The sequence below is a fragment of the Odocoileus virginianus genome, chromosome 29, assembly GCF_023699985.2.
Source record: "Odocoileus virginianus isolate 20LAN1187 ecotype Illinois chromosome 29, Ovbor_1.2, whole genome shotgun sequence".
NCBI lineage: Eukaryota > Metazoa > Chordata > Mammalia > Artiodactyla > Cervidae > Odocoileus > Odocoileus virginianus.
Window position 1 is genome coordinate 4,007,255 of NC_069702.1, and position 24,494 is coordinate 4,031,748.

A 24,494-nucleotide genomic window follows, 5' to 3' on the forward strand; every position below is an offset into this window, starting at 1 on the left:
ACAATGGATGAATAAATTGTTGTATACACAAATAATGAAGTATTACAAAGCAATGAAAAAGGATGAGCTACTGCCATTTGACTCAATATGAATGACTCCTGCCTACAAGATGTTGATCATGAAAAAAAATGAAGTTCAAAAATAGACAATACCAATGAATACTGAATCAAGCCAGAATAACAGTTACCTTTGGGAGAGCATGATGACTGTCAGGGGGCATGAAGGAGGCTCCAGGATTGATGAAAATGTTCTACATCTTGACCTTGGTATTGGTATTGGTTAAACAAGTGTCCACTTCATAGAATTTCATCAAAATGACACTCAGTATTTATGAACTGGATAATATGCATGTTTTAATATAAAGCACTTAAAAGTTAGCAATACTACATCAGTCCCTTGATCTTTCTATTTTTAATTTTTTGGTTATTTTACTTGGTGAAACTGAAGTCTAATAGAACTGGGTTTCTATTATCAGTCTGCCTCCTACTTGGGTACTAAAAGTCATATTGACTTTCTTTTTCTGGACAATTACTGAAGCATAGTCTTATGTGTGGATCATTCCCACATTATGAGGGCAACAAAAGTCTACCCTGAAGTTATGTACAAACTAGATAATTCTAAGATAGAATTTTTTTCTCAATATATATATAATCAATTTTCTATATTGAGCTCCTAATCACCAGTTCCCACAGTCTGTATCTGGAAAAAAGGAGGTAAGAAAACACAAAGCTTCTAAGGCTTAGCATCTAAGCTCTGGTCTAGCTAAATTTGAAAAGTCAAAGTTGCTCAGTTATGTCCAACTCTTTGCAACCCCACAGACTATACATTCAATTCTCCAGGCCAGAATACTGGAGTGGGTAGCCTTTCCCTTCTCCAGGGGATCTTCCCAAACCAGGGATCAAACCCAGGTCTTCTGCATTGCAGGTGGATTCTGACCAGCTGAGCCACAAGGGAAGCCAAACTTGAAAAAAGCATATCAAAACAAGGTGTAAGCATAATGCTGCTCTGAAATAAAATGAATTATTAAGTGTAAAGTGCTTTAAAAATAAGGCATAAAGCAAAAGTAAAATTGCTCAGTCGTGTCCAACTCTTTATGACCCCATGTACTACAGACCACCAGGCTTCTCCATCCATGGAATTTTCCAGGCAAGAGTACTGGGGTGGATTGCCATTTCCTTCTCCAGAGGATCTTCCCCACCCAGGGATCAAACCCAGGTCTCCCGCATTGCAAGCAGATACTTTTACCATCTGAGCCATGAGGGAAGAACTAAAAAAAATAATAATGCCTATCATAATGTAAATGCCCACCAAAAAGTCTGCAATTCTTTATACCCAGCTGGAAAAACATTATAACAGACCTTTACTCTTGAATTTCCTTCAAAATATTTAAGATAATAAAAAATAGATCTACTTTAAAAAAAACATATTTATGGAGCTAAGGGAAAACTTAAATAGATTTTTATTGAAACAAGCTGAAGTGAACATTAAAGAAAAGTACACAATAGATGAAAATTTAATAAACTATACCTAGGATGTTTTTTCCGGTTCTAAACTATACTACTATTTAACAATGATGTTAGGAGAACTCCTATATATACTTTATCCAGTCTGCCAAATTTTAACATCTGCATCATCATCTTTACACACAGACAAACATATTTTCTGAAACATTTGAGAGTAAGGTGCATATACCATTCCCTTTAATACTCCCAAATACTTAAATGTGTACCTCCTAAGAACAAAGATATCCTTTTACAATCTAATGTCTATTTTTTAAAAGGAGTAAATAAAGTCCTTTAGGGCTTTCTTCTTCCTCCAGTTTAGGATTCAGTTTAGTCATGTATTGGATTTAGCCATTGTATCTCCTGAGCAGAGATATTAAGAAGAGGTGGCAAGAATACACAGAAGAACTGTACAGAAAAGATCTTCACAACCCAGATAATCACGATGGTGTGATCACTCACCTAGAGCCAGACATCCTGGAATGTGAAGTCACGTGGGCCTTAGAAAGCATCACTACGAACAAAGCTAGTGGATGTGATGGAATTCCAGTTGAACTATTTCAAATTCTGAAAGACGATGCTGTGAAAAAAGTGCTGCACTCAATGTCAGCAAATTTGGAAAACTCAGCAGTGGCCACGGACTGGAAAAGGTCAGTTTTCATTCCAATCCCAAAGAAAGGCAATGCCAAAGAATGCTTGAACTACCACACAATTACACTCATCTCACACACTAGTAAAGTAATGCTCAAAATTCTCCAAGCCAGGCTTTAGCAATACGTGAACAGTGAACTTCCTGATGTTCACGCTGGTTTTAGAAAAGGCAGAGGAACCAGAGATCAAACTGCTAACATCCACTGGATCATCAAAAAAGCAAGAGAGTTCCAGAAAAACATCTATTTCTGCTTTATTGACTATGCCAAAGCCTTTGACTGTGTGGATCACAATAACTGTGGAAAATTCTTCAAGAGATGGGAATACCAGACCATCTGACCTGCCTCTTGAGAAAGCTGTATGCAGGTCAGGAAGCAACAGTTAGAACTGGACATGGAAAAACAGACTGGTTCCAAATAGGAAAAGGAGTACGTCAAGGCTGTATATTGTCACCCTGCTTATTTAACTTTTACGCAGAGTACATCATGAGAAACGCTGAACTGGATGAAGCACAAGCTGGATTCAAGATTGCCGGGAGAAATAGCAATAACCTCAGATATGCAGATGACACCACCCTTATGGCAGAAAGTGAAGAACTAAAGAGCCTCTTGATGAAAGTGAAAGAGGAGAGTGAAAAAGTTGGCTTAAAGCTCAACATTCAGAAAACTAAGATCATGGCATCCGGTCCCATCACTTCATGGCAAACAGATGGGGAAAGAGTGGCTGACTTTATTTTTCTGGGCTCCAAAATCACTGCAGAAGGTGATTACAGCCATGAAATAAAAAGATGCTTACTCCTTGGAAGAAAAGTTATGACCAACCTAGACAGAATACTAAAAAGCACAGACATTACTTTGTCAACAAAGGTCCATCTAGTCAAGGCTATGGTTTTTCCAGGGGTCATGTATGGATGTGAGAGTTGGACTATCAAGAAAGCCAAGTGCCAAATGATTGATGCTTTTGAACTGTGGTGTTGGAGAAGACTTCTTGAGAGTCCCTTGGGCTGCAAGGAGATCCAACCAGTCCATCCTAAAGGAGATTAGTACTGAGTGTTCAGTGTAAGGACTGATGCTGAAGCTGGAACTCCAATACTTTGGCCACCTCATGTGAAGAGTTGACTCATTGGAAAAGACCCTAATGCTGGGAAGCACTGGGGGCAGAAGGAGAAGGAGACGACAGAGGATGAGATGGCTGGATGGCATCACCGACTCGATGGACACGAGTCTGAGTAAACTCTGGGAGTTGGTGATGGACACGAAGGCCTGGCGTGCTGCAATTCATGGGGTTACAAAGAGTCAGACATGACTGAACTGAACTGAAACACCTTTTAAATTGTCTTGTCTTTATAAGATATTCTGCAAGACATGATTTTAAGACATAGGTTCTTGAGCAAATCAAACAGGGAAGTTTTATTAAGAAACAGATTCAATTGAAGAGTTGGGAAAAGTTTCAGAAGACTTAGATGAAATATATAAAACTTCCTACTCGAGTGGCTTTAGTATCTATATTTTTTAAAGCTTTATTATCAAAAGGTTTCTAGATTTGATACTGTTAAATCTTATCCCTCAAGATGTCAAAACATTATTATAACTTAGACAAATTAAAAATTATTAATTAACAGAAAAATCTGGCCAATGATTTGATAGCTATCTGTAGGGAATGAATTCAGAAATGGATTCAGAAAAAATTACTGTTTTCATCAAAATTCTCTCCTACAGTAACAAAAAGACACCTAATCCCAGTAAGCAAATCTTTAAGTGAACTGGAATTATTGTGACCCTGCAGAGAAATAATAGCTATTTGAGATACAAGATATCATGTACTTTTACTCAACAAACATTGACTGTGTGCCAACTATGTGCCAGATCTATGACAGCTACAAAGAGATCAAATAATTTTAAAAAAATCAGGCATGGTACTCACCATTAAGAAACTTATAATTTAGCAAGCCTAAGATTCCTGCTTTCAAACAGGAAAGGTATTATTTTTTTCTATTCTGAAAACGAAGCAACTAGGATGCAGTGTGTCAAACTGCACAGAACTGTGAAATGCTCTAGAGATGCAAGAAGTTAGCAATAGTTGCTCAGTCATGTCCGACTCTTTGCAAACCCATGGACAGCAGCCTGCCAGGCTCCTCTGTCCATGGAATTCTCCAGGCAAGAATACTGGAGTGGGTTACCATTTCCTTGTCCAGGGGATCTTCTCAACCCAGGGAAAGATCCTGGATCTCCCACATCGCAGGGAGATTCTTTACCATCTGAGCCACCGGGGAAGCCATAGAAAAGAAGAGCACAAGAAAGGTAGATCCTAAAATTGTGGTCTTAAATCTCACAGAGGACTTAATTTGCCTCTGTCAGGCTGCAGACGACTCCTTAAAAATATCCTCCGATCTATCCATTGACTCCAAAAGGGACCATGTTCCTTAATCCCCAAGGTACATACTAGCCTTGTTACACTGAGTCAGTCACCAACTACTTTCCAAATAATACATTAGTACTTTTACATTAAAATATGGTAACAGATATATCTCCTTACACAGAAACAGATAATGTCCTTTACAGATAAACTCCTTACATAGAAAAAAAAAGAAACTGCACAAAAGGTATATACTACTAGATACTTTTAGAATGGATGTGATAATAAATATGCAAGTCGAAGACTGGCTGGTCATAGTGGCTCTTTAATAATTTAACTGTGTCGGTGATAGGCTATAGGAGGTCATATGAGTCAGTGAAGTTTGGTTCTTTTCAAAGTTGTATGTAACCTAATACCGTTTCATTCAATTAGTGTGAGGAATGCCACGGCTAGAAGAAACAGGATGAAGAGTGTTAGAATGTTAATTTTAAACATTTTGTTAGGAGCAGAGTTGAACCTAATAATAATGATTTTTTTATACAATTACTAGGCTCTGCAGTCTAGCCTGTGTTCTCTAGCAGGGTGTTTTCATGAATTAAGATTATATCATTAATTAGTTTTAAGGTGCTTTTGAAAAGTAGGTCTTATTGTACTGGGAGAAATATATAATAGAAACTGACTTGGATTACTCTGGTGTAAACTCATATTACATAGGACCTTAACTATTGAATAAATGAATATTTAATATTGGTTATGCCATTGGGATGTCCTGACCCAACATCAAGATTCTAAACCCTACTGTCGGTATGAACTCTAGAGTAGGACTATGCTGTTATCTGTAGTGTAACTTGCTCCGTTGATCAATTTTTTGGATCAGTAAGGGATCAAACATTTTGACTATTTGGTCTAAATTTTAATCATTCAGAGACGTCTCTGTTCTGTGAGATCACCCCAAACAAAACCGCTAACCTATATAAAAGTTTTATTATCCCATGATGATTTAGTTCATTGGGCGGGGGGGGGGGTGGCATTAATTAAATAAAGCTCCATACAGTCTCTGGTCTTATTTTGTTATTCCCACCTCCTCACAGGAAGGTCAATCTCACTGATTAAGAGATAGGAAAACCTTTGTGTGGCCACTCACACAAGTCTTTACTCAGAAAACAAGTGATTATGCTACCTTTGCATGGTCAGGATAATAGAGGTAACTGGGCAAGCAGTGCTTCTAATACTAGTCAAACTAGAGGTGATACTCTCGGTACATAGGCAAGGTTTGTACTTGTTGAGTTCCTTTTACTTTTTAAAAATCTTTTGGTAGGTGCACACCTCTGTCAGATAAAGAGTAATTTTTTTTTTAATTTAAGTTTTTATTTGTGTATTTCACTGTAGTGCTGTGACAACAAAATGACATCTGTATACCAGAGCATACATATATTAACAGTAAGATGTAACTTTTCATTACACCACTGCTATAATATTTAGCTTTTTGTAGGACACATAAGCATGTAAGATGGCCACATCAAATAATTTTCTGTTTTTTTTCTTAGATAATCTTAATTTTTTTTTTTCAGTAATACTTTATCAACCTCACTGTTAATAGAACTGTAAATTATCTGGGTGATGGGGTGTAGGGGCAGGGGGAGGGATCATTCAACTGTGTTATACTGTAATAGTTGCTAGAGTAATCTCACACACACACCAATAAGGAACTGTCTTCATAATTAAGAGTAATTTTAAAAAATAATTTAACATTGACTTAGATTTGTTGTTAACTACTAGTGATTCCATTACTTATATAAGCTTATGCAAGAAGAAATATTTCCTGTTAGTCATATTAACATTATTGTTTCTTTTAATTAATAGATTAGTCCAGTATTAAACTAGGAGTCGATTTATTGTTGGTATTAAAGTAAATGTGTTGCCAAGCTTGAACACTTAATCAATGGCTGTTTTTTAAGGTGACTATGGTGTTATTTTTACTCTCCAGATAAGGTTGTATCCTGTTTCTAAGGAGTTGAAACTTTTTAGATTAACATTTAAAAATACATTAAAATTTCTGATTTTTTAATAGTTTGTAAAGAGGAACTAAGAACTAAGATTCCTATTTTTTGGACAACCAGCTCTCATCAGGCTTGTTAGGCTTATCACCTCTACTTATAAATATTCCTGGAATTTTGCTATATAGATGAGTTTGTTCTAATAAACCATTCATAAGGAGCTCATCTTGCTTCTGGATATTTAAGTTCTCTTTGTTAAAAATTTCCTAGTTAAATCATAATACAAAAGGTAAAAGGGAAAAGGTTTGTTTTTTATTATTTTTAATGCTTTTTCTTTATCATGCCCTTACAGTATTTTCTACATAGCATCCCAAATTTTTAACTTTCCATCTCTTATATTTTAAATACTGGGTGAATAATGTATTTAATCTGCTTATAACAGTTGAATTTGTGAGAGTTTCGGGACAGATTTAAAGTATCCATAAATTATGAAATTCCTGAGAGTAAAATAAACTAGGTGTTTTTATTTACACTATCCTTTGATTTATCCAAGCACACCTTCTAGTATGCTTCCCTCATTAAGACTTTATCTCCTCATACGTGTTTGGTACTTGCTAAGAGGTTATAAAGGTTATTAATTGAGGAGGGTGATGGGTGGAATGTGAATGCTTGATGGTCTGATTCAACTAGGCACTCTATTCTTAATTTACTACCATAGCCTCCTTTGGTTTTCAGTTTCATAAAAACTTTCATATAATAAGAAATATGTTCTTGAAATAGAAAATGTAGTCCATTTCCTCCCATCCCACAAGTTAACATTTTGACCTAGTATTTTCATGTATAATAATTATATTTTCTATTATTCCTTTTTAGAGTTTGCTGAAAACAGCAGTATACAGACTGAATTAGTAAATGCTGGTGAGGTTTATCAGGGTTTATCAATTATAGAGCAGGCTCCTCTAGAGGGGTATGAAGCACCATCAAGTCTCTTGAGTTTTAAGCTATTGCTAATAGAACTCTGGCAAATAATTTTGTTACTGTAATTATCTGCGTTTAGGGCTAAGCATAATGGGTTATCTAACCTGGTTTGAATCTTAGCTGTCGTGTGATCAAGAACTGCTAAAGTCACTTTTGTAGTTTATTTTTATTTTAGCTATAGCTTTTTACAGTTTAGCTAGAACTTTTTTATTATTCTTTAACACAATTTGCACTGGTTTTCTATTAGTTTGAGTTAATCATATGACTGCAGTGGCGAGCACAAAATTTACCAACCCTAAATAACATAACTAAGTCCAATTTTCATTCATGGCTTAATTTTTATCACTGCTGTTTCCCATGAGGGTGTGGCTTAAGCAAGGCAATATGACCTACTACTTTTGTGTGCTTGATATCTGCTTCTTTTAATCATGATTTAGAGGACAGTCTGTTTAAGCAGGCTTCCCAGTTGGTATTAGTGGTAAAGAACCTGCCTGTCAATGCAGGAGACATAAGAGACATGTGTTCGATCCCTGGGTTGGGAAGATCCCCTGGAGGAGAGCATGGAACCCACTCCAGTATTCTTGCCTGGAGAATCCCATGGACAGAGGAACCAGGCGGGCTATAGTCCACTGGGTCGCAAAGCTGGACACAACTGAAGCGACTTGCACGCACGCACTGCTTAAGACATTATGGTAACACAAAAACCTGGTAAAAAAAACTGAGAGTACTATTGTAATTTTCTTCCTAATATGTCCATTTACATTCACTTTAGAAGAAAAGTAATACCAGAATCAACTTATTGCCTGCTTGAAAACAGCAACACAGGTCTAATGAGAATATGGATTATACTTTCCAGGATAGAAAAAACGTGTAAGTTCAGACACTGAGAATTGGTTATTAACTCTTATCTCCCTCTAATTTTCCCCAACTCATTTCTTATGCTAGCACTCAATCTATATAAATACTTTTCCAACTAGGTAGAGCAGAGGTCAGCTAACTTACTCCTTGCTGCTGCTGCTGCTGCTGAGTCGCTTCAGTCGTGTCCGACTCTGTGCGACCCCGCAGATGGCAGCCCACCAGGCTCCTCCATCCCTGGGATTCTCCAGGCAAGAGCACTGGAGTGGGTTGCCATTTCCTTCTCCGATTTACTCTGCAAAGGGTCATGAAGTAAATATTTTTGGCTTCCTGGGCCCTAAGGTCTCTGATGCAGCTCCCTAATTCTGCCTCTATAGCCTGAAAACAGCCATACACAGTATGTAAAAAAAACAAGATCGGCTGTATATCAATAAAGCTTTATTCATAAACAGTAAACCTGAGTTTCACATAATTTCAACATATTGCAAAGTAGTACTCTTCTTCCAGGGTTTTTTCCCACTAAACATTTAAAAATGTAAAGACTACTCTTAGTTTACAGGTCATACACAACAGGCAGTAAGCTGGGTTTGGTGGTGTGTAAACCCTAGACGGACAGACCTGCTTACAAGCTGGATTGTAGCTGGTGACTGGCCCGTCTTCACCTCGGTCAACTGATCTCTAAACCTAAAACCTGACATGAAATAATTAGTATTCTACTTTTCATTCATTTGCAAGTCACCTTTCTCTCTCAAAAAAAAAAAAAAAAAGACTAGTTATAGTTCTTACTTTCAGATGACTTTGAAGAATTTCAAGAACTGCTGAAATACATCTGGATATCAATTAAATTTCAATAAATAATTTTTCACTTCTCTTGAGAATAAAAATTCTAAAGATAAACAAAAGCTATCAAAGAAGGTAGCAGGCTATGCTCTAAATGTTTTTATAATAATCTGTCCTATGCTCCTTGCAAGGACATTGCAAACCTCACTGTACCCAATATTTATGTCAAAAAAAAAAAAAGAGAAGGCGTACTTCTGAGCTCAAAATGAAGACTGAAGATATCTAGTGAAACTCACCAAGTTGTAAAGATTCATCTAAGAGGAATGCAGAATTTTCCAAAGGCATCTTACACTGTGACAAAATCAGCTTCTAAGTTTCAGCAGCTTTACAGGAAAAAAAAAAAAAAAAAAATCCATGAAACAAGGGCAGCTGTGGAAATATTAACCAAATTCTAAGTAACAATACTGCCAGTATTTTTTTTCCATCCACGTATACATTAATCAAGGCTTCCTATGTGCCAGGAATTGGGGATGCAGCAATGAACATGTCAGATTCTATCAATCCCTCTGGAGCTCAGTCTGTAGGGTTACTCCAAATAGGATGAAAGATTTTAAAACCATGATGGTGTGAAAGGGGAGCATGGCAGAGATACAAACTAGTCTGGTGGGAATTTGTTAGAAAATGTCTCCTAAAAAAGAGGCAATTGATGCAAGCATGAGTAGGATCTGACCAAATAAAGCAACTGGGGAGGGAGAGAAAGAACATGTTACATTAACGGGAACAGAATGTTCAAAGGGGCCAATGTAGGAGAGGATATGGCATCTGTGTGAAGGTAAAAGAAGTCGGGTGTGGCTGCTCAGAGTAAGCAAAGAGATGAGAAGGTCATTCTCTGAGATGAGATACGGGCAAAGGAAGAAAGTAAGGAGTTAGAACAATTTGCCCTGCACCACTCAGTCACACAGGGCTAACAGGCAGAGCTCACTTTAAGCCCTCACCACTTGACTGCAATAGAATAACCGTTCTGCAGCTCTTCTCAGCCCTCTGTCATCAAGGGTCTTAGAAGAGGACCCCTGCAAAGAAAGCTGAAGGAAAGTCTTAAGGACGATGATCCTATCATGGAGTTTAGAAAACTGCCAACCTCACTACGAATGGAAGAAGTGATCAACTAACCATCAGGAGCCCTCCTGCAAAATGAAGGGAAAGAAGAGTCCCAGCACCATCCTCAATTACTAATGAATAGTCGTCAAGCATTTTATTATGTATGAAGTCTAGTTGTAAGTGCTTTACATGTATTAACAAACTTAATCCTCACAACATCCCTGTGAAATGGTGCTTTTTATTACTCTCTATTTCCAGTATGGTTTTACAAACAGTCCAATGACCATCATTAATTTTTATTAACAACTGAAATGAAAATTATTAGAAATGTTAGTGATACTTTCCACCATATTAAAAGAATTTTAATTACCCTTCAATAGGAAAAGTACTATTTTAAAGATTAATTAACAAAAACAAAAGATTTCACAACATTAATTGGGTTATTTCTCTTTTAACTAGCAGTTCCATTAGACAAGGAGTTGGAAATTCTGTTCCTTGCTCATTCATTCCCTTACTATGATAGGTTCTACATATCCAATGATAAGGGGGGAAAAAACACCAAATTCCTGCCCTCATGGAGTTTTATTCACTGAAATGAAAATTGATACCCCCTAGCAATTATGTTTTTATAACATATCCTACTTATAAAATGTTCTTATGTAAAGAGTCAAACTCTTTGCTTTTTCCAGTTTTTCTACGGTGTTTCCAGTAGTCATGTACAAATGCGAGAACTGGACCATAATAAAGTTGAGTGCCGAAGAACTGATACTTTGAAATTGTGGAGCTGGAGAAGACTTTTGAGGGTCCCTTGGACTGCAAGGAGATGCAACCAATCAATCCTAAAGGATATCAACACTGAATATTCACTGGAAGGACTGATGCTGAAGCTGAAGCTCCAACACTTTGGTCACCTGATGTTAAAGAGCCAATTCACTGGAAAAGACCCTGATGCTGGGCAAGATTGAGGGCAGGAGGAGACGAGGGCAACAGAGGATGAGATCACTGGATGGCTTCACCGACTCAATGAACATCAGTTTGAGCAAACTGCAGGAGACAGTGAAGGGAAGCCTGGCATGCTGCAGTCCATGGGGTCACGAAGAATCAGACACAACTTAGCAACTAAACAACAACAACAAAGAGTCAAACTACAGAATCAAATCTTTTTTTTTTTTTTTTAACAATCAAATCTTTATGTTGTACATTCTTAACAGTTGCAGTGTCACATCCAGTGGCAAAAAAAATCTTCAGTAGAAATTAAAATGGTTTCTTGCCTTCCAAAGCATAATGCTCTACTCTTGGGCCTCAGGGAGCAGACAATAAAGAAAAAAAAAAATGTCTAAAAAGGGCCTTTAAATGAGTAATAATGAAAAAAAAAGCTTGAGAAACACTGCTTTAGATCAAACTTTCAATTTAAATCAATACAGAAAAGGAGTAAGTAAAATGACATCAAGAAGAAGCAACCAGATAAATTCAGAATGAGAAATAGTCTAAAGAACTGACCCAGTTTCTTATATATATATATATATATATATATATATATATATATATATATACACTTAGAAATATTTACGGACGCATTAGATGTGGAATATGCTTCAAACAGATTCAGGAGGAGGTACACAGCTGAAGGTATAAACGAAACAAGACAGGTCCTGAGTTGATAGTTATTAAAGCTGAGAGTTCCTCATTCTATTCTGTACTACTGTTGTATATGTATTCCATTAAAACAAAAGCATATGTTATTTGAGGAAGATTTTTGAATTCTTAAGAAACTGGAGCAGAACTGTGTAATACATAGCTGGTACAAACATTTTCTATCAAAGGTGATCTACAAACCGATATCACTTTTCTCCCGAATAAACTGTACTCTTAAGAAAATAAAGGACTCAAGAAACATAACAACTAACTGCTAATATCCCATCTGAATTCTGATTCAAACAATATAAAAAGGTATTTTTCAAACAATTGGAAAAGATCTAAATAAGAACTAGGTATTATATAATATTAAGAAACTATGGTTAATTTGGTTAGATATGATACAGTTTATGTAAGAAAATATCTTTACATTAAAAAAAAAACATATAGAATTATTTTACCGTCCCTGGTGGCTGAGGCGGTAAAGAATCTGCCCACAGTGAGGGAGACCCGGGTTTGATCCCTGGGTCAGGAAGATCCCCTGGAGAAGGAAATCGCTACCCACTCCAGTATTCTTGCCTGGGAAATCCCATGGACGGAGGAGCTGGTGGGCTAGTCTGTGGGATCACAGAGAGTTGGACACAACTGAGCAGCTAACACTTAGAGGTATTAAAGAAATACCTTTTTATATTGTTTGGATCAGAACTTTTTAACTATAGAAGTATTTAGAAGTGAAGTGACAATTCCTTTCATTCTTTTTTTTTCCTTAAAAAAAGAAAACCTGAAGAATGAAAGATAATGATGACAGTTTTGTCTCACTTTCCACTTTAGAATGCCTACTGGTAAGACAGCACAGAAGTACAAAAAGTTTAAGACCTATACAACAATGAAAAGAATGGAGTAGGAAGTTATGAACAGATGAAATGACACAGTAGATTTCCAGAGAATAGAAAGAAGATCCAAAGTGTGTTAACAGGTTAAGCAAAACTAGGGAAAGCACAGTTCAAAATTCACACACAGAGGGACTACCGTGGAGACCTCAGTCAATCGTTCTGAGACTCTAGACTCAAATTAGCAGATAAAGAGGCTGAATACTGGTGACCTAGGAAAACGTTTTACCTGTCTCCTTTCTCTGCACCCACTTCTTAGCTAGGCAAGCCCAGTGGCACCCCTAAGCCAAAAACTGTGCCACTCTTTTCTAAAGAAATCTAGCAGAAATCTGGCAAACTGCTCATAAAGAAACCAGAGGAATGTTAGTGTCCAGCGAGTCTATGGTCAATATGACAAATAGAAAGCTCCTGAAAATCAAAATAGGTTCCCTGCCCTTCTGCTCTAAACCTAAACTTGCCAGCAGACAAGACACTCCATCTATGTACTAAGAATTACCAACCAGTCTTTTCAAACAGAGAAAGCAATTAAGAAAAAACCCCACCTATCCAACAAGAAAAAAACACCCCACTGTAGCTATAGAAAGTAATCAAGACATTCCTGTAGCAATATACATGAGTCAACTATGTAATTTCATATGAGGAAAAACCACAGATAGAAAAAGACAAAGGTAAATAATAAATTAACCCCAGAAGACTCATAAAGTATTCAGGTACAGAAGAAAAGGATTAAGCAATCAAAATATCCTTAAGACACTCCTAGAGAAACTGCATTCAATAAAACAAAACCAGAATGTTACAATGATACAGATTTTACAACACCAAGAATTGTTGTGAATACTTTACAAATATGAACTCCTTTGCCCACAAAGTAGTTATCCTCATTTCATAGCTCAGAAAGAGAGCGCAGAAAGGTTAAATAATTTACCTAAGGTCATATGGTTATTAAGTAGTGGAGCTGGGATCTAAACAGACACAGTCTGGCAGTCTAGTTCTACTGTATATGCTTTTAACAACTATACTATGTTGCCTCTTGAAATAATACCAACAGAAAATAAGCAAAGGTACTGGAATACTTACAATCTGCTTACAGACATTCACAGAAAAGCAGGAACATGTAGCTAAAGAAATATGTAAGAATAATGAATAAAAAGGCAATGACAGAAAACATGAGATATGATATAAGGATCAAACCAGAAAGCCAATATTCTGCTGATGAGAATTCCAAAGTGAAAGAACATAGAAAATCAAGAAATATTACCAAAAAACAGTGAGAACATTTCCTATACCTGAACGAAACACCTGCATTTCAACAGAAAAGGTCTATCAACTCCAGAGAGTTCAGAAAGAATAACAACAACTCATACCTAGACACAGGGCTTCACTGATGGCACAATGTTGAAGAATCCACCCGCCAATGCAGCAGACACAGGCACTGTGGGTTCGATCCCTGGGTTGGGAAGATCCCCTGCAGGAAGAAATGGCAACCACTCTAGTATTCTTGCCTGGAAAATTCCATGGCTAGAGAAGCCTGGCAGGCTACAGCCCATGGGGTCGCAAAAAGAGTCAGACACAAGTGAGCTACTGGGCATATACCTAGATATGTAACTGTAAAATTCCAGAACTACAAAGACAACCTCATGCGAAGAGCTGACTCATCTGAAAAGTCCCTGATTCTGGGAAGGATTGGGGGCGGGAGGAGAAGGGGACGACAGAGGATGAGATGGCTGGATGGCATCACCAACTCGATGGGCATGAGTTTGAGTAGACTTCGGGAGTTGGTGATGTGACAGGGAGGCCTGGCGTGCTGCGATTCATGGGGTCACAAAGAGTCGGACACGACTGAGCGACTGAACCGACTGACAAAGACAACAGTGAGACACTAAAGTTCCCAAAGAGAGGGAGGGAAAGGGTTACTAAAAGGTAACAAGACTCAGAGTGGCATCAGCTTTCCTACCATCTTGATTTAAATAGAACAGAGAAAAGCTCATAAGTTCAAAAGGAAATTCACTCTGAATCTAAATTTCTACACTCAAACTACCAAGCAATTATGAACCAGGTGAAGGCCATGTTCAGGCATTCAAGAATATTTACATCTTAAGTATCCTGTATATTGAAGTTACTCTGGAACATATTCCAGCAAAAAGAAAGAGAATGCCACGAAACAGGAAGATGGGATATCTAAGGAACAGTAAATCAAACCCAGAAATGCAGTGAAAGAATATCTCAGAATGTCAGATACTCAGCAAGCTTCCTTCTTACGAAGACTGAAGGAAGAAGTAGGAAAACTCTAAAAGGGATGTCTCCAGGAAAACCAGGGATTCCTTCCAACAAATAAAAGATACTGTGATTCAAGCAGGAAACATTTCTATCAAGGAAAAAAAGGTAATTACAGAATGGGGGAGGGGGGAGATGAACAAGATTAAACAAACAAGTCAGAATATAAGGCAAACTCGTGGCATGACTGTGAAAAAATCTGCCCTAAGATAACTAAACTTACCTTTTTTTTGATAACATTTTTTTTTTTAGTTCCATTATAACTTTGTACTCATGAAAAACACACAGCTCAATGAGTAACTGTAATTTACTATGTTCAGCTTTTAGAATCAACCTACTGAAAAGCCTGAATGTTTTTGTTCTGGCCATATCATGCAGCATGCAGGGTCTCAGTTCCCCAACCAGGGATCAAACCTGGGCCCTCTGCATTGGGAGTGTGGAGTCTTAACCACTGCAATGTCTTTAATCTCCTTACACAACAGAATAAAAATGTCATGCAATCAACCTGGTCACACACAAAAGAAAAGGTAGAAATGAAAGTGAAGGAGAAGAAAAGACAAGATAGAGAAATGGATAAAGGCCCTACTAGCCTAAAGGCCCTACTGTCCTTACCTTACATAGTAGGGGTTTAAAATACAATGTAGAAGAAACATTATATTTACAATTGCACAGGTACCAAATGAAAGAACTAATATTTCAAACGTTATGATGAAGAGAGATGAGTGATTAAGGACATCAAAAGTAAGCTAAATCCTCATCACTCTCAGCAAAATCAAGAGAATAATTTAAAGTGAGTTAATCAAGAAATAAACCTTACCTGTCTCCTGAGAAACCTGCATGCAGGTCAAGAAGCAACAGTTAGAACCAGACATGGAAGGATGGACCAGTTCAAAATTGGGAAGGAGTACGTCAAGGCTATAAATTGTCGCCTGCTTATTTAACTTATATGCAGAGTACGTCATGAGAAATGCTGGACTAGATGAAGCACAAGTTGGAAACAAGACTGCCGGAGAAACATCCATAACCTCAGATATGCAGATGACACCACCCTTATGGCAGAAAGCAAAGAGGGACTAAAGGGCCTCTTGATGAAGGTGAAAGAGGAGAGTGAAAAAGCTGGCTTAGAACTCAACATTCAAAAAACTAACATCATGGCGTCTGGTCCCATAACTTCATGGCAAATAGATGGGGAAAAAATGGAAACAGACTTTATTTTGCTGGGCTCCAAAATCACTGCCGATGGTGACTGCAGCCATGAAATTAAAAGACACTTGCTCCTTGGAAGAAAGGCTATACACACCTAGACAACATATTGAAAAGCAGAGACATTACTCTGCTGACAAAGGTCTGTATAGTCAAAGCTGTGGTTTTTCCAGTGGTCATGTATGGATGTGAGAGTTGGACCATAAAGAAGGCTGAGCACTGAAAAACTGATGCTCTTGAATGGTGGTGCTGGAGAAGACTCTTGAGAGTAATCTTGGACAGCAAGGAGATCAAACCAGTCAATCCTAAAGGAAATCAATCCTAAATATTCATTGGAAGGACTGATGCTAAAGCTGAAGCTTCAATACCACCTAATGTGCAGAGCTGACACATTAGAAAAGACCGTGACGCTGGGAAAGACTGAAGGCAGGAGGAGAAGGGGATGACAGAGGATAGGATGGGTGGATGGCATCACTGACTCAATGGACATGAGTTTGAGCAGGCTCCAGGAGATGGTGAAGGACAGGGAAGCCTGATGTGCTGCAGTCCACGGGGTCGCAAAGAGCTGGACGCAACTGAGTCACTGAACGAGAACAAATCAAGGACTAAACGCGTATCTCAACAAGGAAAAGCCGAGGACCAGACAGCTTCACAGGAAAACATTCTCCAAAACATTAAAAACAGAATATACCAGGGGAGGAGCCAAGATGGCGGGGGAATAGGACGGGGAGACCACGTTCTCCCCTACAAATTCATCGAAAGAACAATTGAACGCAGAGCAAATGTCACAAAACAACTTCTGATCGCTAGCTGAGGACATCAGGAGCCCAGAAAAGCAGCCCATTGTCTTCGAAAGGAGTAGGACAAAATATAAAAGATAAAAAGAGAGACAAAAGAGCTAGGGACAGAGACCCGTTCCGGGAAGGGAGTCTTAATAGAGGAAGTTTCCAATCACCAGGAAACCCTCGCACTGGCGGGTCTGGGGGAAGTTTTTGAATCTCGGAGGGCAACCTGACTGGGAGGGGAAGAATAAATAAAACCCACAAATTACGTGCCTAAAAGCAACTCCCAGCAGAAAAGTACCCCAGACGCCCGCACCCGCCACTAGCAAGTGGGGGCGGAATGGAGAGGAGCGGGTGGCATTGCTTAGGGTAAGGACCGGGCCTGAGTGCCCTGAGGACAATCGGAGGGAGCTTTTGTGAGTTACCAACTTAAACTGTGGAATAGCAAGAGAGAGAGAGAGAAAATTAACCCGCCGAACACACTGCTAACAAAGGGTCTGAGCAAGTCCAGAGAAGAGCTCGCAGGCTGCGGACCCACCCAGCCCCGCTGGAGGCAGGAGGCAGGTGGGAGGGGAAAGGGGCAGGCTCGGCCCCAAGAACCGCATCCCCTACTGCACTGCAAACAGGCCTCCAGTTTCTAACCAAAGGTTTCCTGAGATTCTGGATGGTCGACATCCCGCTGGGTGCAGGCGGGGACTGGGGCTGGGGCCGCGGAGGGGAGAAGGCGCACGCACCCGGGGAGAGTGCGCCCGTCAAGCTCCTGGCTGCCTGAGCTGCTTGGGCTGCGCTTTTGTGGAACACCCGAGGGCTGGAACCACGCACAGCGCAGGGCACACTCCATATGGAGCAGCCGGGAGCCTGAGCAGCGTAGACAGGGAAAGCAGCGCCAGTCCCTCCCCGCAGCGCGACGGAACTAGCGACCTGAACAAGAGACCACCTCCACCCGTGTCAGGGCGGAAAATAGGCACTAAAGAGACCGGCAAACAGAAGCCAAAGAAACAAAGGGAACCACTTCAGAAGGGACCGGTGGAACAGATTAAAATCCCTGTAGATAACACCAACTACACTGGAAGGGACCTGTAGATATTGAGAAGTGTAAGCTGGAACGAGGAGCTATATGAAACTGAACCGAACCCACAATGACTGCAACAGCTCCAGAGAAATTCCTAGATATATTTTTACTTTTTTTTTTTTCATTAAAATTTTTTTTTTCTTTTTTCTCTTTTATTTTCCTTTAAAATTTCATTTTCATAGATTTTTACGATTTTTTTAATTAGGAAAAAAAATTTTTTTCTTGTCTTTTTTTTTCTTTTTCTCTTCTATTTTCTATTTTTCTTTTTCTCTTATTTCCTTTTAAAGTCCTCTATTACTCCTCTACTACTCCTTAATTTTCATTTCCATTACACTATAACCTTACAAAAAAAAAAAAAAGAGAAGCCCTATTTTTAAACCGAACTGCATATATATTTCTAAAATTTTTTGTGTGTGTTTTTGTTTTTGTTTTTAATATCATATTTTTAAGAGTCTAACCTCTACTCTAGATTTTTAATCTTTGTTTTTCAGTATGTGATATAAATTTTGGACATTTAAGAATCCAATATTCAGTTCCCATTTTTATTCAGGAGGGTGTTGATTACTCTCTCCCAATCTTGACTCTCCGTTTTCTACCTCAGAACACCTCCATTTCCTCCCTTCCCCTTCTCTTCCCAATCCAATTCTCTGAATCTTTGCAGGTGTCTGGGCTATGGAGAACACTCTGGGAACAGAACTGCGTAGATCTGTCTCTCTCCTCTTGAGTCCCCCTTTTTCTCCTCCTGCTCATCTCTATCTCCCTCCTCCCTCTCCTCTTCTTCATGTAATTCTGTGAACCTCTCTGGGTGCCCCTCAAGGGGGAGAATCTTTTCGCCATTAACCTAGAAGTCTTATTATCAGTGCTGTATAGTTGGAGAAGTCTTGAGACTACTGGAAGAATAAAACTGAAATCCAGAGGCAGGAGACTTAAGCCCAAAACCTGAGAACACCAGAAAACTCCTGACTACATGGAACATTAAGTAATAAGAGACCGTCCAAAAGCCTCCATACCTACACTGAAACCAAACACCACCCAAGAGTCAGTAAGTTTCAGAGCAAGACATAGGACGCAAATTCTCCAGCAATGCCGGAACACAGCCCTGAGTGTCAACATACAGGCTGGCCAAAGTCACACCTAACACAGAGACCCATCTCAAAACTCATTACTGGGCACTCCATTGCACTCCAGAGAGAAGAAATCCAGTTCCACGCACCAGAACACTGACACAAGCTTCCCTAACCAGGAAACCTTGACAAGCCAATCGTCCAACCCCACCCACCGGGTAAAACCTCCACAATAAAAAGGAACCACAGACCTCCAGAATACAGAAAGCCCACTCCAGACACAGCAATCTAAACAAGATGAAAAGGCAGAGAAATACCCAACAGGTAAAGGAACATGAAAAATGCCCACCAAGTCAAACAAAAGAGGAGGAGATAGGGAATCTACCTGAAAAAGAATTTAGAATAATGATAATAAAAATGATCCAAAATCTTGAAAACAAAATGGAGGTACAGATAAATAGCCTGGAGACAAAGATTGAGAAGATGCAAGAAATGTTTAATAAAGACCTAGAAGAAATAAAAAAAGACTCAATTGAAAATGAATAATGCAATACATGAGATCAAAAACACTCTGGAGGGAACCAAGAGTAGAATAACAGAGACAGAATATAGGATAAGTGAGGTAGAAGATAAAATGGTGGAAATAAGTGAAGCAGAGAGGAAAAAAGAAAAAAGAATCAAAAGAAATGAGGACAACCTCAGGGACCTCTGGGACAATGTGAAATGCCCCAACATTTCAATCATAGGAGTCCCAGAAGAAGAAGACAAAAAGAAAGGCCATGAGAAGATACTCAAGGAGATAATAGCTGAAAACTTCCCTAAAATGGGGAAGGAAATAGCCACCCAAGTCCAAGAAACCCAGAGAGTCCCAAACAGGATAAACCCAAAGCAAAACACCCCAAGACACATATTAATCAAATTAACAAAGATCAAACACAAAGAACAAATATTAAAAGCAGCAAGGGAGAAACAACAAATAACACACAAAGGGATTCCCATAAGGATAACAGCTGATCTATCAATAGAAACCCTTCAGGCCAGAAGGGAATGGCAGGACATACTTCAAGTAATGAAAGAGAATAACCTACAACCTAGATTACTCTACCCAGCAAGGATCTCATTCAGATATGAAGGAGAACTCAAAAGCTTTACAGACAAGCAAAAGCTGAAAGAATTCAGCACCACCAAACCAGCTCTTCAACAAATACTAAAGGATCTTCTCTAGACAGGAAACACAGAAAGGTGGTGTAAACGTGAACCCCAAACAACAAAATAAATGGCAACGGGACCATACCTATCAATAATTACCTTAAATGTGAATGGGTTGAATGCCCCAACCAAAAGACAAAGGCTGGCTGAATGGATACAAAAACAAGACCCCTATATATGCTGTCTACAAGAGACCCACCTCAAAACAAGAGACACATACAGACTAAAAGTGAAGGGCTGGAAAAAAATATTCCACGCAAACGGAGACCAAAAGAAAGCAGGAGTCGCAACACTCATATCAGATAAAATAGACTTTCAAATAAAGGATGTGAAAAGAGACAAAGAAGAACACTACATAATGATCAAAGGATCAATCCAAGAAGAAGATATAACAATTATAAATATATATGCACCCAACATAGGAGCACCACGATATGTACGGCAAACGCTAATGAGTATGAAAGAGGAAATTAATAGTAACACAATAATAGTGGGAGACTTTAATACCCCACTCACAACTATGGATAGATCAACTATCCATATTAACAAGGAAACACAAACTTTAAATGACACAATGGACCAGCTAGACCTAATTGATATCTATAGGGCATTTCACCCCAAAACAATCAACTTCACCTTTTTCTCAAGTGCACACAGAACCTTCTCCAGAATAGATCACATCCTGGGCCATAAATCTGGTCTTGGAAAATTCAAAAAAATTGAAATCATTCCAGTCATTTTTTCTGGCCACAGTGCAGTAAGATTAGATCTCAATTACAGGAAAAAAAATTGTTAAAAATTCAAACATATGGAGCCTAAATAACACGCTTCTGAATAACCAACAAATCATAGAAGAAATCAAAAAAGAAATCAAAATATGCATAGAAATGAATGAAAATGAAAACACAACAACCCAAAACCTATGGGACACTGTAAAAGCAGTGCTAAGGGGAAGGTTCATAGCATTATAGGCTTACCTCAAGAAACAAGAAAAAAGCCAAATAAATAACCTAACTCTACACCAAAAGCAATTAGAGAAGGAAGAAATGAAGAACCCCCGGGTTAGTAGAAGGAAAGAAATCTTAAAAATTAGGGCAGAAATAAATGCAAAAGAAACTAAAGAGACCATAGCAAAAATCAACAAAGCTAAAAGCTGGTTTTTTGAAAAAATAAACAAAATTGACAAACCATTAGCAAGACTCATTAAGAAACAAAGAGAGAAGAACCAAATTAACAAAATTAGAAATGAAAATGGAGAGATCACAACAGACAACACTGAAATACAAAGGATCATAAGAGACTACTACTCGCAGCTCTATGCCAATAAAATGGACAACTTGGAAGAAATGGACAAATTCTTAGAAAAGGATAACTTTCCAAAACTGAACCAGGAATAGAAGATCTTAACAGAGCCATTACAAGCAAGGAAATCGAAACTGTAATAAGAAATCTTCCAGCAAACAAAAGCCCAGGACCAGACGGCTTCACAGCTGAATTCTACCAAAAATTCAGAGAACAGTTAACACCTATCTTACTCAAACTCTTCCAGAAAATTGCAGAAGATAAACTTCCAAACTCATTCTATGAGGCCACCATCATCCTAATACCAAAACCAGACAAGGATGTCACAAAAAAAGAAAACTACAGGCCAGTATCACTGATGAACATAGATGCAAAAATCCTTAACAAAATTCTAGCAAACAGAATCCAACAGCATATTAAAAAGATCTGAGCGAAGTAAGCCAGAAAGATAAAGACCATTACAGTATACTAACACATATATATGGAATTTAGAAAGATGGTAATGATAACCCTATATGCAAAACAGAAAAAGAGACTCAGATGTATAGAACAGACTTGTGGACTCTGGGAGAAGGCGAGGGTGGGATGTTTCAAGAGAACAGCATCGAAACATGTATATTATCTAGGGTGAAACAGATCACCAGCCTAGGTTGGGTACATGAGACAAGTGCTCGGGCCTGGTGCACTGGGAAGACCCAGAGGGAACGGGTGGAGAGGGAGGTGGGAGGGGGGATCGGGATGGGGAATACATGTAAATCCATGGCTAATTCATTTCAATGTATGACAAAAACCACTGCAATGATGTAAAGTAATTAGCCTCCAACTAATAAAAATAAATGGAAAAAAAAAAAAAAGATCAAACATCATGACCAAGTGGGCTTTATCCCAGGAATGCAAGGATTCTTTAATATCCGCAAATCAATTAATGTAATACACCACATTAACAAATTGAAAGATAAAAACCATCTGATTATCTCAATAGATGCAGAGAAAGCCTTTGACAAAATTCAACACCCATTTATGATTAAAACTCTCCAGAAAGCAGGAATAGAAGGAACATACCTCAATATAATAAAAGCTATATATGACAAACCCACAGCAAGCATTACCCTCAATGGAGAAAAATTGAAAGCTCTTCCCCTGAAATCAGGAACAAGACAAGGGTGCCCACTCTCACCACTACTATTCAACATAGTTTTGGAAGTTTTGGCCACAGCAATCAGAGCAGAAAAAGAAGTAAAAGGAATCCAGATAGGAAAAGAAGAAGTGAAACTCTCACTGTTTGCAGATGACATGATCCTCTACATAGAAAACCCTAAAGACTCTCCCAGAAAATTACTAGAGCTAATCAATGAATATAGTAAAGTTGCAGGATATAAAATTAACACACAGAAATCCCTTGCATTCCTATACACTAACAATGAGAAAACAGAAAGAGAAATTAAGGAAACAATACCATTCACCATTGCAACAAAAAGAATAAAATACTTAGGAGTATATCTACCTAAAGAAACAAAAGACCTATACATAGAAAACTATAAAACACTGATGAAAGAAATCAAAGAGGACACAAACAGATGGAGAAATATACCGTGTTCATGGATTGGAAGAATCAATATTGTCAAAATGGCTATAGTACCCAAAGCAATCTATAGATTGAACACAATCCCTATCAAGCTACCAACGGTATTTTTCACAGAACTAGAACAAATAATTTCACAATTTGTATGGAAATACAAAAAACCTCGAACAGCCAAAGTAATCTTGAGAAAGAAGAATGGAACTGGAGGAATCAACCTGCCTGACTTCAGACTATACTACAAAGCCACAGTCATCAAGACAGTATGGTACTGGCACAAAGACAGAAATACAGATCAATGGAACAGAATAGAAAGCCCAGAGATAAATCCACGAACCTATGGACACTTTATCTTCGACAAAGGAGGCAAGGATATACAATGGAAAAAAGGCAACCTCTTTAACAAGTGGTGCTGGGAAAACTGGTCAACCACTTGTAAAAGAATGAAACTAGAACACTTTCTAACACCATACACAAAAATAAACTCAAAATGGATTAAAGATCTAAATGTAAGACCAGAAACTATAAAACTCCTAGAGGAGAACATAGGCAAAACACTCTCCAACATAATTCACAGCAAGATCCTCTATGACCCACCTCCCAGAATATTGGAACTAAAAGCAAAAGTAAACAAATGGGACCTAATGAAACTTAAAAGCTTTTGCACAACAAAGGAAACTATAAGTAAGGTGAAAAGACAGCCCTCAGATTGGGAGAAAATAATAGCAAATGAAGCAACAGACAAAGGATTAATCTCAAAAATATACAAGCAGCTCCTGAAGCTCAATTCCAGAAAAATAAATGACCCAATCAAAAAATGGGTGAAAGAACTAAACAGACATTTCTCCAAAGAAGACATACAGATGGCTAACAAACACATGAAAAGATGCTCAACATCACTCATTATCAGAAAAATGCAAATCAAAACCATAAAGAGGTACCATTACACGCCAGTCAGGATGGCTGCTATCCAAAAATCTACAAGCAATAAATGCTGGAGAGGGTGTGGAGAAAAGGGAACCCTCTTACACTGTTGGTGGGAATGCAAACTAGTACAGCCGCTATGGAAAACAGTGTGGAGATTTCTTAAAAAACTGGAAACAGAACTGCCATATGACCCAGCAATACCACTTCTGGGCATACACACTGAGGAAACCAGATCTGAAAGAGACACGTGCACCCCAATGTTCATCACAGCACTGTTTATAATAGCCAGGACATGGAAGCAACCTAGATGCCCATCAGCAGACAAATGGATAAGGAAGCTC

At 38.4% G+C, this 24,494-nt stretch overlaps 1 protein-coding gene across 13 annotated transcripts in view; it reads right to left on the reverse strand.

Moving 5' to 3' along the window:
• Positions 1-24,494, reverse strand: part of CLOCK (clock circadian regulator) — a 128,485-nt gene that overhangs the window by 85,397 nt on the left and 18,594 nt on the right. For 4 of the 13 annotated variants that reach the window (XM_070458067.1, XM_070458061.1, XM_020892179.2 and 1 more), the window contains exon 3: positions 9,415-9,501. The exons of 7 other annotated variants lie outside the window; for them this stretch is intronic. The gene's annotated coding sequence lies outside the window, so the exon portion shown is untranslated. Of the gene's footprint in view, positions 1-9,414; positions 9,502-14,105; positions 14,207-24,494 lie in introns of all 13 variants that reach the window. 2 more of the 13 variants (XM_070458062.1, XM_070458064.1) reach the window with 2 other exon arrangements.